The sequence below is a fragment of the Scyliorhinus torazame genome, chromosome 10, assembly GCF_047496885.1.
Source record: "Scyliorhinus torazame isolate Kashiwa2021f chromosome 10, sScyTor2.1, whole genome shotgun sequence".
Lineage (NCBI taxonomy): Eukaryota > Metazoa > Chordata > Chondrichthyes > Carcharhiniformes > Scyliorhinidae > Scyliorhinus > Scyliorhinus torazame.
This window is the reverse complement of record NC_092716.1, coordinates 166,457,082-166,473,877: the sequence shown is the minus strand read 5'-3', so window position 1 is coordinate 166,473,877 and position 16,796 is coordinate 166,457,082. Positions and strand designations below refer to the sequence as shown.

Sequence of the window (16,796 nt, the reverse complement as noted above, 5' to 3'; positions counted from 1 at the left end):
AGACTTGGCATCTGTCATTCGGACTTGGGAAATGTACCTCCCACTGGCTGCAGCAACAGCTCCCTGCCTGTTAAAGTGAAATGAGAGCCTGTTAGCTTGTGGGTGTAATTCGAATTTTCCTCCTTGGCTCCTGCTTCCTAACAAGGCTTCTAATGAGAGTGACTAATACTTAACAATTCCCAGCCACAATTCCACCCCACAGTGCGCAGTCTGCTTTTCTTAACTGCTCAGTTTAGTTCTTGCTCTGGTTAAAATGGGGCTTTTACAACACAATCCAGTGAAGATAGAAGCAACTATGAGTACTGCAGATCCACTTGGCTCAGGTACCTTGTCTGCCATGTTGGATCAATACCATTCCAGTCTACCATTCCATCTTGGAACCAAATTGGCCATAAAGAATCCCCCCCCCCTCCCCTCCCCACCCTCCCCCACCCTCCCCCCCTCCCCCCCCCCTCCCTCTCCCTCCCCCCTCCCTCCCCCCCTCCCCTCCCCTCCCCCCCCTCCCCCTCTCCCCCTCCCCTCCCCTCCCCCCCTCCCCCCTCTCCCCCCCTCCTCCCCCTCCCCCCTCCCCCCTCCCCCCTCCCTCCCCCCCCCCCTCCCCTCTCCCCTCTCCCCCCTCCCCTCTCCCCCTCCCCCCCTCCCTCCCCCCCTCCCCTCTCCCCTCTCCCCTCCCCCCCCCTCCCTCCCCCTCCCCCCTCCCCCCTCCCCTCCCCTCCCCCCTCCCCCCTCCCCTCCCCCCTCCCCTCCCCCCCTTCCCCCTCCCCCCTCCCCTCCCCTCCCCCCTCCCTCCCCCCCCCTCCCCCCTCCCCCCTCCCCCCCTCCCCCTCCCCCCTCCCCCCCCTCCCCCCCTCCCCCTCCCCCTCCCCCCCTCCCCCTCCCCCCTCCCCCCTCCCCCTCCCCTCCCCCCTTCCCCCTCCCCCCTCCCCTCTCCCCTCCCCTCCCCCCTCCCCTCCCCCCTCCCCTCCCCTCCCCCCTCCCCCCTCCCCCTCCCCCCTCCCCCTCCCCTCCCCCCCCTCCCCCCCCACCCCTCCCCTCCCCCCCACCCCTCCCCTCCCCCCCACCCCTCCCCCCCACCCCTCCCCTCCCCCCACCCCTCCCCTCCCTCCCCTCCCCCCCCTCCCTCCCCCCCTCCCCTCCCCCACTCCCCTCCCCCCCTCCCTCCCCCCTCCCCTCCCCCTCCCCTCCCCCCTCCCCTCCCCTCCCCCCTCCCCTCCCCTCCCCCCACCCCCCTTCCCCCCCCTCCCTCCCCCCTCCCCCCTCCCCCCCTCCCCCCTCCCCCCTCCCCCCTCCCCCCTCCCCCCCCTCCCCCTCCCCCCTCCCGCCCCCCTCCCCGCCCCCCTCCCCCTCCCCTCCCCCCTCCCCTCCCCTCCCCCCTCCCCCCTCCCCTCCCCTCCCCCCTCCCACCCCTCCCCTCCCCCCTCCCCTCCCTCTCCCCTCCCCCCCTCCCTCTCCCCTCCCCCTCTCCCCTCCCCCTCTCCCCTCCCCCTCTCCCCTCCCCCCCTCTCCCCTCCCCCCCTCTCCCCTCACCCCTCTCCCCTCCCCCCTCTCCCCTTCCCCCCCTCTCCCCTCCCCCCCCTCTCCCCTCCCCCCTCTCCCCTCCCCCCCTCTCCCCTCTCCCCCCTCTCCCCCCTCCCCTCCCCCCTCCCCTCCCCCCCTCCCCCCTCCCCCCCTCCCCCCCTCCCCACCCCTCCCCTCCCCCCACCCCTCCCCACCCCTCCCCTCCCCACCCCTCCCCTCCCCACCCCTCCCCTCCCCCCCACCCCTCCCATCCCCACCCCTCCCCTCCCCCCTACCCTCCCCCCACCCCTCCCCCCACCCCTCCCCTCCCCCCCACCCCTCCCCTCCCCCCCACCCCTCCCCTCCCCCCCACCCCTGCCCTCCCTCCCACCCCTCCCCTCCCCCCCACCCCCCTACCCCTCCCCCCCACCCCCCTACCCCCCTACCCCTCCCCCCCACCCCCCTACCCCTCCCCTCCCCTCCCCCCCACCCCTCCCCTCCCCCCGACCCCTCCCCCCCACCCCTCCCCTCCCCTCCTCCCCCACCCCTCCCCTCCCCTCCTCCCCCACCCCTCCCCTCCCCTCCCCTCCCCCCCACCCCTCCCCTCCCCTCCCCCCCCACCCCTCCCCTCCCCTCCCCTCCCCTCCCCCCCCTCCCCTCCCCTCCCCTCCCCCCCACCCCTCCCCTCCCCTCCCCCCCACCCCTCCCCTCCCCTCCCCTCCCCCCCACCCCTCCCCTCCCCTCCCCCCCCACCCCTCCCCTCCCCTCCCACCCCTCCCCCCCACCCCTCCCCTCCCCCCCACCCCTCCCCCCCACCCCTCCCCTCCCCCCCACCCCTCCCCCCCCACCCCTCCCCCCCCACCCCTCCCCTCCCCCCCACCCCTCCCCCCCACCCCTCCCCCCACCCCTCCCCTCCCCCCCACCCCTCCCCCCCACCCCTCCCCCCACCCCTCCCCTCCCCTCCCTCCCCCCCTCCCTCCCCTCCCTCCCCCCCTCCCCCCTCCCTCCCCCTCCCCCCCTCCCCCCCTCCCTCCCCCCTCCCCCCTCCCTCCCCCCTCCCCCCCTCCTCCCTCCCCCCACCCCTCCCCCCCCACCCCTCCCCCCACCCCTCCCCTCCCCCTCACCCCTCCCCCACCCCTCCCCTCCCCCTCACCCCTCCCCCACCCCTCCCCTCCCCCTCCCCCCCACCCCTCCCCTCCCCCCCACCCCTCCCCTCCCCCCCACCCCTCCCTCCCCCCACCCCTCCCTCCCCCCCTCCCCTCCCCCCACCCCTCCCCTCCCTCCCCCTCCCCTCCCCCCTCCCCCTCCCCTCCCCCCCTCCCCCCTCCCCCCTCCCCTCCCCCCTCCCCTCCCCCCTCCCCTCCCCCCTCCCCTCCCCCCCTCCCCTCCCCCCCTCCCCTCCCCTCCCCCCCTCCCCTCCCCCCCTCCCCCCCTCCCCTCCCCTCCCCCCCCTCCCCTCCCCTCCCCCTCCCCTCCCTCCCCCCCTCCCCCTTCCCCCCCTCCCCCTCCCCTCCCTCCCCCCCTCCCCCCTTCCCCCCCTCCCCCTTCCCCCCTCCCTCCCCCCTCCCCCCTCCCCCCCCTCTCCCCTCCCCCCTCCCCCCCTCCCCCCCTCCCCCCTCCCCCCTCCCCCCCTCCCCCCTCCCCCCTCCCCCCCTCCCTCCCCTCCTCCCCCTCCCCCCCCCTCCCCTCCCCCCTCCCCTCCCCCCCTCCCCTCCCCCTCCCCTCCCCTCCCCCTCCCCTCCCCCTCCCCTCCCCCCTCCCCCTCCCCTCCCCCTCCCCCCTCCCCCTCCCCTCCCCCCTCCCCCTCCCCTCCCCCTCCCCCTCCCCTCCCCTCCCCTCCCCCCCTCCCCCTCCCTCCCCCTCCCCTCCCTCCCTCTCCCCTCCCCTCCCCCCTCTCCCCTCCCCCCTCTCCCCTCCCCCCCTCCCCCCTCTCCCCCCTCACCACCCCCCTCCCCCCTCTCCCCTCCCCCCCCTCACCACTCCCCCCCTCTCCCCTCCCCCCCTCTCCCCTCCCCCCTCTCCCCTCCCCCCCTCTCCCCTCCCCCCCCTCTCCCCTCCCCCCCTCTCCCCTCCCCCCCTCTCCCCTCCCCCCCCTCTCCCCTCCCCCCTCTCCCCTCCCCCCCCTCTCCCCTCCCCCCCCTCTCCCCTCCCCCCCTCTCCCCTCCCCCCTCTCCCCTCCCCCCCTCTCCCCCCCTCCCCTCCCCTCCCCCCTCCCCTCCCCCCCCTCCCCTCCCCTCCCCCACCCCTCCCCTCCCCTCCCCTCCCCCACCCCTCCCCTCCCCTCCCCCCCCCTCCCCTCCCCTCCCCCACCCCTCCCCTCCCCTCCCCCCCACCCCCCTATCCCTCCCCTCCCCCCCCACCCCTCCCCTCCCCACCCCTCCCCTCCCCTCCCCACCCCTCCCCTCCCCCCACCCCCCTACCCCTCCCCTCCACCCCACCCCTCCCCCACCCCTCCCCTCCCCCCCACCCCTCCCCTCCCCCCCCACCCCTCCCCCCACCCCTCCCCCCACCCCTCCCCCCCCACCCCTCCCCTCCCCCCACCCCTCCCCTCCCCCCACCCCTCCCCTCCCTCCCACCCCTCCCCTCCCGCCCCACCCCCTACCCCTCCCCCCCAACCCCCCTACCCCTCCCCTCCACCCCTCCCCTCCCCCCCACCCCTCCCCTCCCCCCCCACCCCTCCCCCCCACCCCCCCACCCCTCCCCTCCCCTCCCCCCCACCCCCCCCTCCCCCCCACCCCTCCCCTCCCCCCCACCCCCCCCTCCCCCCCACCCCTCCCCTCCCCTCCCCCCCACCCCCCCCCTCCCCCCCTCCCCCCCACCCCTCCCCTCCCCTCCCCCCCACCCCCCCTCCCCCCCTCCCCCCTCCCCTCCCCTCCCCCCCCACCCCCCCCTCCCCCCCTCCCCCCTCCCCTCCCCTCCCCCCCACCCCCCCCTCCCCCCCTCCCCCCTCCCCTTCCCCCCCACCCCCCCCTCCCCCCTCCCCTTCCCCCCCTCCCTCCTCCCTCCCCTCCTCCCCCCTCCCCCCCACCCCTCCCCTCCCCCCCACCCCTCCCCTCCTCCCCCCTCCCCCCCACCCCTCCCCTCCCCCCCACCCCTCCCCTCCACCCCTCCCCTCCCCCCCACCCCTCCCCACCCCTCCCCTCCCCTCCCCCCCCCACCCCTCCCCTCCCCCCCACCCCTCCCCTCCCCCCCCACCCCTCCCCTCCCCCCCACCCCACCCCTCCCCTCCCCCCCCACCCCACCCCTCCCCTCCCCCCCCACCCCTCCCACCCCTCCCCTCCCCCCCACCCCTCCCCCCCCTCCCCTCCCCCCCACCCCTCCCCCCCACCCCTCCCCTCCCCCCCACCCCTCCCCCCCACCCCTCCCCTCCCCCCCCACCCCTCCCCCCCCACCCCTCCCCTCCCCCCCCACCCCTCCCCTCCCCTCCCCCCCACCCCTCCCCTCCCCCCCACCCCTCCCCCCCCACCCCTCCCCTCCCCTCCCCCCCCACCCCTCCCCTCCCCTCCCCCCGCACCCCCCCCTCCCCCCTCCCCCCTCCCCTCCCCTCCCCTCCCCCCCCACCCCCCCCTCCCCTCCCCCCCCACCCCCCCCTCCCCCCCTCCCCCCTCCCCTCCCCTCCCCCCCCACCCCCCCCTCCCCCCTCCCCTCCCCTCCCCCCCCACCCCCCCCTCCCCCCCTCCCCCCTCCCCTCCCCTCCCCCCCCACCCCCCCCTCCCCCCCTCCCCCCTCCCCTTCCCCCCCACCCCCCCTCCCCCCCTCCCCCCTCCCCTTCCCCCCCTCCCTCCTCCCTCCCCCCCTCCCCCCTCCCCCCCACCCCTCCCCTCCCCCCCACCCCTCCCCTCCTCCCCCCTCCCCCCCACACCTCCCCTCCCCCCCACCCCTCCCCTCCACCCCTCCCCTCCCCCCCACCCCTCCCCACCCCTCCCCTCCCCTCCCCCCCCACCCCTCCCCTCCCCTCCCCCCCCACCCCTCCCCTCCCCCCCACCCCTCCCCTCCCCCCCCCCCCCTCCCCTCCCCCCCCACCCCTCCCCTCCCCCCCCACCCCTCCCCTCCCCCCCACCCCACCCCTCCCCTCCCCCCCCCACCCCACCCCTCCCCTCCCCCCCCACCCCTCCCCACCCCTCCCCTCCCCCCCCACCCCTCCCCACCCCTCCCCTCCCCCCCACCCCTCCCCCCCACCCCTCCCCTCCCCCCCCACCCCTCCCCCCCACCCCTCCCCTCCCCCCCCACCCCTCCCCCCCCACCCCTCCCCTCCCCCCCACCCCTCCCCACCCCTCCCCTCCACCCCTCCCCTCCCCCCCACCCCTCCCCACCCCTCCCCTCCCCTCCCCCCCCACCCCTCCCCTCCCCCCCCACCCCTCCCCTCCCCCCCACCCCACCCCTCCCCTCCCCCCCCACCCCACCCCTCCCCTCCCCCCCACCCCTCCCCACCCCTCCCCTCCCCCACCCCTCCCCACCCCTCCCCTCCCCCCCCACCCCTCCCCTCCCCCCCCACCCCTCCCCACCCCTCCCCTCCCCCCCCACCCCTCCCCCCCCCCCCACCCCTCCCCCCCACCCCTCCCCTCCCCCCCACCCCTCCCCCCCACCCCTCCCCTCCCCCCCCACCCCTCCCCCCCACCCCTCCCCTCCCCCCCCACCCCTCCCCTCCCCTCCCCCCCCACCCCTCCCCTCCCACCCCTCCCCTCCCCCCCACCCCTCCCCCCCCACCCCTCCCCTCCCCTCCCCCCCCACCCCTCCCCTCCCCCCCCTCCCCCCCCACCCCTCCCCTCCCCCCCACCCCTCCCCTCCCCCCCACCCCTCCCCTCCCCCCCCACCCCTCCCCTCCCCCCCCACCCCTCCCCTCCCCCCCCACCCCTCCCCTCCCCTCCCCCCCACCCCTCCCCTCCCCCCCCTCCCACCCCTCCCCTCCCCTCCCCCCCACCCCTCCCCTCCCCCCCCTCCCCCCCCACCCCTCCCCCCCCACCCCTCCCCTCCCCCCCACCCCTCCCCTCCCCCCCACCCCTCCCCTCCCCTCCCCCCCCACCCCTCCCCTCCCCTCCCCCCACCCCCTCCCCTCCCCTCCCCCCCCACCCCTTCCCCCCACCCCTCCCACCCCTCCCCCCCACCCCTCCCCTCCCCCCCCACCCCTCCCCTCCCCCCACCCCCCCACCCCTCCCCTCCCCTCCCCCCACCCCTCCCCTCCCCTCCCCCCACCCCTCCCCTCCCCTCCCCCCCTCCCCTCCTCCCCCTCCCCCCCTCCCCTCCCCCCTCCCTCCCCCCCTCCCCCCACCCCTCCCCTCCCCCCACCCCTCCCCTCCCCCCCCACCCCTCCCCTCCCCCCACCCCCCCACCCCTCCCCTCCCCTCCCCCCACCCCTCCCCTCCCCTCCCCCCCCCCCACCCCTCCCCTCCCCTCCCCCCCTCCCCTCCTCCCCCTCCCCCCCCTCCCCTCCCCCCTCCCTCCCCCCCTCCCCCCCCCGTCTCCCCTCCCCCCCTCTCCCCCCCTCCCCTCCCCTCCCCCCCTCCCCTCCCCTCCCCCCCTCCCCTCCCCCCCCTCCCCTCCCCTCCCCCACCCCTCCCCCACCCCTCCCCTCCCCTCCCCCCCACCCCCCTATCCCTCCCCTCCCCCCCACCCCTCCCCTCCCCACCCCTCCCCTCCCCTCCCCACCCCTCCCCTCCCCCCACCCCCCTACCCCTCCCCTCCACCCCACCACTCCCCCACCCCTCCCCTCCCCCCCCACCCCTCCCCTCCCCCCCCACCCCTCCCCCCACCCCTCCCCCCCACCCCTCCCCTCCCCCCACCCCTCCCCCCCACCCCTCCCCTCCCCCCACCCCTCCCCTCCCCCCACCCCTCCCCTCCCCTCCCCCCACCCCTCCCCTCCCTCCCACCCCTCCCCTCCCGCCCCACCCCCTACCCCTCCCCCCCACCCCCCCTACCCCTCCCCTCCACCCCTCCCCTCCCCTCCCCCCCACCCCTCCCCCCACCCCTCCCCTCCCCTCCCCCCCCCACCCCCCCCTCCCCCCCTCCCCTTCCCCCCCTCCCTCCTCCCTCCCCTCCTCCCCCCTCCCCCCCACCCCTCCCCTCCCCCCCACCCCTCCCCTCCCCTCCACCCCTCCCCTCCCCTCCACCCCTCCCCACCCCTCCCCTCCCCTCCCCCCCCCACCCCTCCCCTCCCCCCCCACCCCTCCCCTCCCCCCCCACCCCTCCCCTCCCCCCCCCCACCCCACCCCTCCCCTCCCCCCCCCACCCCTCCCCTCCCCTCCCCCCCCCCTCCCCACCCCTCCCCCCCCACCCCTCCCCTCCCCTCCCCCCCCCTCCCCACCCCTCCCCTCACCCCTCCCCACCCCTCCCCTCCCCCCCACCCCTCCCCCCCCACCCCTCCCCTCCCCCCCACCCCTCCCCCCCCACCCCTCCCCTCCCCCCCCACCCCTCCCCCCCCACCCCTCCCCTCCCCCCCCACCCCTCCCGTCCCCTCCCCCCCCACCCCTCCCCTCCCCCCCCCCTCCCCCCCCCTCCCCTCCCCCCCCTCCCCTCCCCCCCCCCTCCCCTCCCCCCCCTCCCCTCCCCTCCCCTCCCCCCCTCCCCCCCACCCCTCCCCTCCCCCCCACCCCTCCCCTCCCCCCCCACCCCTCCCCTCCCCTCCCCCCCCACCCCTCCCCTCCCCTCCCCCCCCACCCCTCCCCTCCCCCCTCCCCTCCCCCCCCACCCCTCCCCTCCCCCCTCCCCTCCCCCCCCACCCCTCCCCTCCCCCCTCCCCTCCCCTCCCCCCCCACCCCTCCCCTCCCCCCACCCCCCCACCCCTCCCCTCCCCTCCCCCCACCCCTCCCCTCCCCTCCCCCCACCCCTCCCCTCCCCTCCCCCCACCCCTCCCCTCCCCTCCCCCCACCCCTCCCCTCCCCTCCCCCCACCCCTCCCCTCCCCTCCCCTCCCCCCCTCCCTCCCCCCTCCCCTCCACCCCCCCTCCCTCCCCCCTCCCCCCCTCCCCTCCTCCCCCTCCCCCCCTCCCCTCCCCCCTCCCTCCCCCCCTCCCCCCACCCCTCCCCTCCCCCCACCCCTCCCCTCCCCCCCACCCCTCCCTCCCCCCCTCCCCTCCCCCCCACCCCTCCCTCCCCCCCTCCCCTCCCCCCACCCCTCCCCCCACCCCTCCCCCCCACCCCTCCCTCCCCCCCTCCCCTCCCCCCCCACCCCTCCCCTCCCTCCCCCTCCCCTCCCCCCTCCCCCCTCCCCTCCCCCCTCCCCCCTCCCCTCCCCCCTCCCCCCCTCCCCTCCCCCCTCCCCTCCCCCCTCCCCTCCCCTCCCCCCCCTCCCCTCCCCTCCCCCTCCCCTCCCCCCCCTCCCCTCCCCTCCCCTCCCCCTCCCCTCCCTCCCCCCCTCCCCTTCCCCCCCTCCCCCTTCCCCCCCCTCCCTCCCCCCTCCCCCTCCCCCTTCCCCCCCTCCCTCCCCCTCCCCCTCCCCCCCCTCCCCCCTCTCCCCTCTCCCCTCCCCCCTCCCCCCTCCCCCCTCCCCCCTCCCCTTCCCCCCTCCCTCCTCCCTCCCCTCCTCCCCCTCCCCCCCCTCCCCCTCCCCCCCCTCCCCCTCCCCCCCTCCCCTCCCCCTCCCCTCCCCTCCCCTCCCCTCCCCTCCCCCCTCCCCTCCCCCTCCCCCCTCCCCTCCCCCCTCCCCCCTCCCCTCCCCCTCCCCCCTCCCCTCCCCCCTCCCCCCTCCCCTCCCCCTCCCCTCCCCTCCCCCTCCCCTCCCCTCCCCCTCCCCTCCCCCTCCCCCTCCCCTCCCCCCCTCCCCCTCCCTCCCCCTCCCTCTCCCCTCCCTCCCTCTCCCCTCCCCCCCTCTCCCCTCCCCCCTCTCCCCTCCCCCCTCTCCCCTCTCCCCTCCCCCCCTCTCCCCTCCCCCCCTCTCCCCTCCCCCCTCTCCCCTCCCCCCCTCTCCCCTCCCCCCCCTCTCCCCTCCCCCCCCCTCTCCCCTCCCCCCCCCTCTCCCTCCCCCCCCTCTCCCCTCCCCCCTCTCGCCTCCCCCCTCTCCCCTCCCCCCCTCTCCCCTCCCCCCCTCTCCCCTCCCCCCCTCTCCCCCCCTCTCCCCTCCCCCCCTCTCCCCCCCTCTCCCCTCCCCCCTCTCCCCTCCCCCCTCTCCCCTCCCCCCGTCTCCCCTCCCCCCCTCTCCCCCCCTCCCCTCCCCTCCCCCCCTCCCCTCCCCCCCCCTCCCCTCCCCTCCCCCACCCCTCCCCTCCCCTCCCCCCCACCCCCCTATCCCTCCCCTCCCCCCCACCCCTCCCCTCCCCACCCCTCCCCTCCCCTCCCCACCCCTCCCCTCCCCCCACCCCCCTACCCCTCCCCTCCACCCCACCACTCCCCCACCCCTCCCCTCCCCCCCCACCCCTCCCCTCCCCCCCCACCCCTCCCCCCACCCCTCCCCCCCACCCCTCCCCTCCCCCCACCCCTCCCCCCCACCCCTCCCCTCCCCCCACCCCTCCCCTCCCCCCACCCCTCCCCTCCCCCCACCCCTCCCCTCCCTCCCACCCCTCCCCTCCCGCCCCACCCCCTACCCCTCCCCCCCACCCCCCCTACCCCTCCCCTCCACCCCTCCCCTCCCCCCCACCCCTCCCCTCCCCCCCACCCCTCCCCCCCACCCCTCCCCTCCCCCCCACCCCTCCCCTCCCCCCCCACCCCCCCCTCCCCCCTCCCCTTCCCCCCCTCCCTCCTCCCTCCCCTCCTCCCCCCTCCCCCCCACCCCTCCCCTCCCCCCCACCCCTCCCCTCCCCTCCACCCCTCCCTCCCCCCCACCCCTCCCCACCCCTCCCCTCCCCTCCCCCCCCCACCCCTCCCCTCCCCCCCCACCCCTCCCCCCCCACCCCTCCCCTCCCCACCCCTCCCCTCCCCACCCCTCCCCCCCCCTCCCCACCCCTCCCCTCCCCCCACCCCTCCCCCCCACCCCTCCCCCCCACCCCTCCCCTCCCCCCCACCCCCCCCCACCCCTCCCGTCCCCTCCCCCCCCACCCCCTCCCCCCCCCTCCCCCCCCCTCCCCTCCCCCCCTCCCCTCCCCCCCCCTCCCCCCCCTCCACTCCCCCCCCTCCCCTCCCCTCCCCTCCCCCCCCTCCCCCCCACCCCTCCCCTCCCCCCCACCCCTCCCCTCCCCCCCCACCCCTCCCCTCCCCCCCCACCCCTCCCCTCCCCTCCCCCCCCCCCCACCCCTCCCCTCCCCTCCCCCCCCCACCCCTCCCCTCCCCTCCCCCCCCACCCCTCCCCTCCCCCCTCCCCTCCCCCCCCACCCCTCCCCTCCCCCTCCCCTCCCCTCCCCCCCCACCCCTCCCCTCCCCCCCCCTCCCCCCCCACCCCTCCCCTCCCCCCCACCCCTCCCCTCCCCCCCCCACCCCTCCCCTCCCCCCCCCACCCCTCCCCTCCCCCCCCTCCCCTCCCCTCCCCCCCACCCCCTCCCCTCCCCCCCACCCCTCCCCTCCCCTCCCCCCCCACCCCTCCCCTCCCCTCCCCCCCCACCCCTCCCCTCCCCCCCCACCCCTCCCCTCCCCTCCCCTCCCCCCCCACCCCTCCCCTCCCCTCCCCTCCCCCCCCCCACCCCTCCCCTCCCCTCCCCTCCCCCTCCCCTCCCCTCCCCTCCCCTCCCCCCCCACCCCTTCCCCCCCACCCCTCCCACCCCTCCCCCCCACCCCTCCCCTCCCCCCCCACCCCTCCCCTCCCCCCACCCCCCCCCACCCCTCCCCTCCCCTCCCCCCACCCCTCCCCTCCCCTCCCCCCACCCCTCCCCTCCCCTCCCCCCACCCCTCCCCTCCCCTCCCCCCACCCCTCCCCTCCCCCCCTCCCCTCCCCCCTCCCCTCCCTCCCCCCCTCCCCCCCCTCCCCTCCTCCCCCCCCTCCCCTCCTCCCCCTCCCCCCTCCCCTCCCCCCTCCCTCCCCCCCTCCCCCCCCTCCCCCCACCCCTCCCCTCCCCCTCCCCCCCACCCCTCCCCTCCCCCTCCCCCCCACCCCTCCCCTCCCCCTCCCCCCCACCCCTCCCCTCCCCCCCACCCCCCACCCCTCCCCTCCCCCTCCCCTCCCCCACCCCTCCCCCCTCCCCTCCCCTCCCCCTCCCCTCCCCTCCCCCTCCCCTCCCCCCTCCCCTCCCCCACCCCTCCCCCCCCCACCCCTCCCCCCTCCCCTCCCCCCACCCCTCCCCCCCCCACCCCTCCCCCCCACTCCCCCCACTCCCCCCTCCCCCCACTCCCCCCCCTACCCCTCCCTCCACTCCCCCCCCCCTCCCCCCACTCCCCCCACCCCTCCCCCCACTCCCCCCCCTCCCCCCACCCCCCCCCCCCACTCCCCTCCCCTCACTCCCCCCACCCCTCCCCCACCCCTCCCCCCACTCCCCCTCCCCCCCCTTCCCCCCCCTCCCCCCCCTCCCCCCCCCTCCCCCCCCTCCCCTCCCCCCCTCCCCTCCCCTCCCCTCCCCTCCTCCCCCCCCCTCCCCCCCCTCCCCTCCCCCCCCTCCCCCCTCCCCCCCCTCCCCCCCCTCCCCCCCTCCCCTCCCCCCCCCCCCCTCCCCTCCCCCCCCTCCCCCTCCTCCCCTCCCCCTCCCCCCCCCTCTCCCCCCCCCCCTCCCCTCCCCCCCCCTCCCCTCCCCCCCCCTCCCCCCCCCCCCCTCCCCTCCCCCCCCCCTCCCCTCCCCCCCCCCTCCCCTCCCCCCCCCCTCCCCTCCCCCCCCCCTCCCCTCCCCCCCCCTCCCCCCCCCCCTCCCCTCCCCCCCCCCTCCCCCCCCCCCCCTCCCCTCCCCCCCCCCTCCCCCCCCCCCTCCCCTCCCCCCCCTCCCCTCCCCTCCCCCTCCCCTCCCCCCCCCTCCCCTCCCCTCCCCCTCCCCTCCCCCCCCCCCCTCCCCTCCCCCCCCCCTCCCCTCCCCCCTCCCCTCCCCCCCCCTCCCCTCCCCCCCCTCCCCTCCCCTCCCCCCCCTCCCCTCCCCCCCCCTCCCCCCCCCCTCCCCCCCCCCCCCTCCCCTCCCCCCCCCCCTCCCCCCCCCCCCTCCCCTCCCCCCCCCCCTCCCCCCCCCCTCCCCCCCTCCCCTCCCCCCCCCCCCTCCCCCCCCCCCTCCCCCCCTCCCCTCCCCCCCCCCCTCCCCCCCCCCCCCCCTCCCCTCCCCCCCCCCCTCCCCCCCCTCCCCTCCCCCCCCCCCTCCCCCCCCCCTCCCCTCCCCCCCCTCCTCCCCCTCCCCTCCCCCCCCCCCCTCCCCTCCCCCCCCCCCTCCCCTCCCCCCCTCCCCTCCCCCCCCCTCCCCTCCCCTCCCCTCCCCCCCCCTCCCCTCCCCCCCCACAGGAAGACAGTCACTTGCTAACAAATGTAGATTTGAATTCCTGAAGGCTAGGTAACAGGTACCAGAATTTTATACTTAAAACAGCAAATCAATTTGCATTTCACCAACGATGACTATCACAGCCAATAGCTATTGTATGTGATCTAGAGGATCATTGCTGAACCATACTTTGGATGCTGATCTCAACTTAGCATGCTTTTGGTAATTGTATCTCTATTCCCCAAGTACCCTTTATATGATTGTAATAACCCATCCCCCTATAACTACGGTCTTCAGCTCAACACAGAGAGATGCCTTTGGTAATTGAGTTCTCGGATTTGGGACCACAATCTTCCTTTTGATGGATGTGCCACCCACGTTCCATCTCCACCAATGCTGAAGGGAGAACAAGATTTGCAGAAACAAAGTTATCATAGAATCCCTACAGTGCAAAAGGAGGCCATTTGGTCCATCAAGCCTGTACCTACGTCCGAAGGAACACCCTAACTAAGCTCACACCCTGCCCTATCCCCATAACCCTAACCCCACCTAACCTTTTGGACACTAAGGGTAAATTTAGCATGGCCAATTCACCTAACCTGCACATCTTTGGATTTTGGGAGAAAATCGGAGCAACCGGAGGAAACCCATGCAAACACGGGGAGGAGTGCAAACTCCACACAGTCACCCACGGTCAGAATCAAACCCGGGTCCCTGGCACTTTGAGGCAGCAGTGCTAACCCCTATGCCACCATGCCACCCCAAAAAGTTGTTCTTATTAGAGTAATAAGTAGGTCAAGGATGAAAATATGCTTCGACTGTGCAATCAAATATTTAATCAGTCAATGTCCATTAACAGGGGAATGGGAGTTAATTAGAGACTGTGGGCTAAAAATGGCCTACTCCCTATCAACCAGCCTTACTTTGGGAGTTTGCCGGTGAGAAGCAGCCACGCTTAACAAAGGCCTACTCTGCTTTAGGAAAATAATGGGCAAGCTGACAAGGCTAGCGTCAGTCTGTCAGTGAGTGCACCAGATCGCAAGGTACAATATTGTAGTCCTGAAACCCACATTAAGGCATGGTCCTAAAATCTCATCCTCAGTCAATGATTTGTTAATATATTATGTTTGCCTAATTGTCGAAAGGAAATTGGATTTAACAACCTGCAAATGTCCCAGTGTGGTCCATCAAGCAATTCTCCCCATGAGTCACAACCTTCAAACATTGCGAACAGCATGCGAGTCAACATTCCTTCTGTGCTCATTGACATTCATTATTCACTGAGTAAAAAGCATCTTTTGCATTGCCTTTTCTTAATTTCCCTCACTCCCAGCTCTCTGCAAATCTCCGTCAAGAGCAAAGGGATCTGCAGCTTTGTGTTACGGATCTGGAGCGGGCTTTAATAACATGGCCTAACCATTCAAGGTCAAGTCCTGCAATAGCGAGGACCTCTGTCCACAGCTGTTTTAAAGGTCCTTTCAACAGGTAGACAATTAAAAAACATATTGTGTGTTAGGTCTTGCTCTGCATGTCAGAAGAGGCGTGGGAGGGTGGAAATCTCTTTACTTCAATTGCAATCAGCTTAACAAATCATCATTTCAGTTTTCAAAATTTTTTTTAAAATCTGCACAGCAATAGTTAAAAAACACATTCTGTGACATTAGTCATTTGGGAATTTGCATTTACAGCATTTAAATGTTTATCTTTGTAATGGTTGTGGCAGGAGGATATTGCAGCTGGCTGCCTTATTACGTTGATTTTACCCTTATTTAAAACTCAATTCATTAAATGCTTCCCCCACATTCAGCCTGCTTCTCTGTGGAAATCCAGCAGCGTGACTGACCTCTGTTAGCTAAATTACATCCATCCAGATCTGAAGGCAATGTAATGCAGTTTTCCATTATTACCAGGCACTAGCAGATCAAGCCATCCTACCTGCTCGTTTCAGCTCTGCTTTTCCTTCGAGCTCCCTGGAATCACAACTATAAGCCTACTCCTTTGCTGCAACCCTGTGACGTCCACAGTCCTTACTGCAAAAAGCTGGGCCTAATGCCTGAAGATGCTGGATCAATACAACCAAGATAGGAAGGAGGAGGTATATTGGAGAGCCAGCTATGAGCTGGAGAATTGGAATCTACCACTGCTGTCAGGCTGTGGGTGATTATAACACCAACCAATTTTATTAATTGAACATGGAATTCTGTCATTGTGAGTGTTAAGGATATATTGACAAAAAATGTTGAGAATATGATTCAATTTGACAGCCAATTTTGAATATTGCGTGTATCCTTATTCTGACTCCCTATTTATTATTTTTCAAGGTCACTGTGTACAGTTACAAAACTGCAGAAATGCAGTTATATCCCAATTGATTTCTGGGATTGTGGATGAGTCATCCTCCGAGCAGTGAGTTGCAGACAGCAGTGCAGTATCTTAAACAGTATCTTACAGAGTCACATATGGTTTCCCATATTCACCAGCATTGATAAAAGCAATAAAAACTGTGCATTGTTACAGTGAGGCTGTAGTTTTTTTTAGTTTGAGGAGACTGAAAGGTATAATTCCAGCAAAGAACATCTGCAAGTTTAAAATTAGCCTTTCACAATGCGGCCTGCTCTACATTGGGGAGATCAGTGCAGATTGGGTGACCACTTTGCAGAACATTCCATTATGTGCGCATGGGTGACCCTGTCATTTTAAATCCTGCCCCTTGCTATTCTCTGTTCTTGGCCTCCTGCATTACTCCAACAAAGCTCAATGCAAGCTCAAGGAACCGCATCTCAGCTTTCAGTTAGGCACTTTCCAGCCTTCCAGACTCAACACTGGAAACATACAATTTTGTTCCCCTTTTCTTTGCAGTTTTTGGTTTTCAGAATCACAAAATTGTTATAAGTGAGGCCATTCGGCCCACAGTGTCTGCACTGGCTCTCTGAAAGAGCAATTCACTTAGTGCCATTCTCCCACTATTCTGGTAACCCTGCCATTCTTCCTCTTCAAATAAAAGTTCAATTCCGTTATAATAATAATAAACTTCATTATTGTCACAAGTAAGCTTACATTAACACCGCAATGAAATTACTGTGAAAGTCCCCGAGTCACCACACTCCGGCGCCTGTTCAGGTACACTGAGCGAGAAATCAGAATGTCCAATTCACCTAACAAGCACTTCTTTTGGGACTTGTCAAGCAGGAATAGAACCTGGGACCCCTGGCGCTGCAAAGCAGCAGTGCTAACCACTGTGCTACCATGCCACCCTTTTTGGATACTTCAATTGAACCTGCCACCAACACACACTTAACTTCCTTAACTACTCACTGTGTGAAAAAGGTTTTTCTCATGTTGTTTTGCCTTCTTTTGCAAATTACTTCTATTTTTTATCCTCTTGTTCTCAATCCTTTCAGAAGTGGAAACTCTTCCAGGCCCCTCATGAACGTGTCCTATGCCCGTCTTACCAAAAATAATCAGTTTACATTTCCCCATATTGAACTTCATCTGTTATCTGTCCACCCATGCCACCAACTTATCTATCGCCTTTTGAATTTCTACACTATTCTCCTCACAGTTCACAATGCTTCCAAGTTTCGTAACATAGGAATCAGGAGCAGAAGTAGGCAATTCAGCCTTTCGAGCCTGCTCCACCATTCAATCAGATCATGGCAGATCTCTTCCTGGTCTCAAATCCATCCCCCCTGCCTCTTCCCATATCCCTTTCATCCATGTTTTTATCACAAATATATCAATCTCTTTGAAACCATTTAATGATTCAGACTCCACTGCATTATGGGGTAGCGAGTTCCACAAATTCACCATCCTCTGCAAGAAGTAGTTCCTCCTCATCTTAGTTTTAAACCTACCACCTCTCAAACTATATCTGTGACTTCTCATTCTAGATTGCCCCACAAGGAGGAACATTTGGTCTACGTTTACTTTATCAATCCCTCTTAGTATTTTATACACCTCGAGTATATCCCCTCTCATTCTTCTAAACTCCAGCGAGTATAAGCCCAAACTGTTCAATCTCTCCTCATGCGTCACTCTTTCATCCCTGGAATCA

At 72.2% G+C, this 16,796-nt stretch overlaps 1 long non-coding RNA gene across 2 annotated transcripts in view; it reads right to left on the bottom strand.

Moving 5' to 3' along the window:
• Nucleotides 1–14,851, bottom strand: part of LOC140431025 (uncharacterized) — a 26,835-nt gene extending 11,984 nt beyond the window's left edge. The window contains exon 1 of one of the 2 annotated variants that reach the window (XR_011949591.1): nt 14,678–14,851. This is a non-coding gene — a long non-coding RNA (uncharacterized lncRNA). The remainder of the gene's footprint in view (nt 1–14,677) is intronic. The other variant, XR_011949590.1, reaches the window with a different exon arrangement.
• Nucleotides 14,852–16,796: the final 1,945 nt, after the last annotated feature.